A 561-nucleotide genomic window follows, 5' to 3' on the forward strand; every position below is an offset into this window, starting at 1 on the left:
CGCGTTGGCTCCGCCAGCCGTCGGCGCTCCAGCGCACACTCACGCGCTTCTCATAGGCCAGGTCCAGCACGCGCGCGCTCCCAGCCACGCCCAGCGGGCCCGCCTCGGCGCGTTCCAGGCAGATACGCTGCGCTTGTAAGCGGGCGGCGAAGCCGGGCTCGCTGGCCGGCTCCAGGGCGGCGCGCGCCTCCTAGGAGGAAAGGAGAGGGGGCGGAGGGAAGAGAGAGACAGAGGGCGGGATCAGAGCGAGGCACTGGGCCAATCACAGGCCGACCTCGGTGTCCGAGTTGCCAGCGGGGCCCAAGTGGTAGAATGGCCTAGAGCCACTCGCGAATGGGGATCCCCTAAAAGGCATGAGCAGGCGGCTGGGCATGGAAAGGGGTGTTCCTTGACAAAGAACTCCCACATGCCCGCCCGGCCCATTGGGGGTGGTCCTGGAGAGGGGGCGTGCCCCCACCGCCTACCTGGAGGCCTCGGGCGCGGGGTTGACACGGTGCAAAGTGGCGGAGGGCGGCCCTCTGCAGTTGTACCTGCACGTGGCGAGGAAACCGGGGCACGTCT

At 69.2% G+C, this 561-nt stretch overlaps 1 protein-coding gene across 1 annotated transcript in view; it reads right to left on the reverse strand.

Annotated features, from left to right (window-relative positions):
* Positions 1–561, reverse strand: part of PPP1R3E (protein phosphatase 1 regulatory subunit 3E) — an 8438-nt gene that overhangs the window by 7110 nt on the left and 767 nt on the right. The window lies entirely within an intron of this gene.

The sequence above is a fragment of the Tupaia chinensis genome, unplaced genomic scaffold (genome assembly GCF_000334495.1).
Source record: "Tupaia chinensis unplaced genomic scaffold, TupChi_1.0 Scaffold000126_2, whole genome shotgun sequence".
Classification (NCBI taxonomy): Eukaryota; Metazoa; Chordata; class Mammalia; order Scandentia; family Tupaiidae; genus Tupaia; species Tupaia belangeri.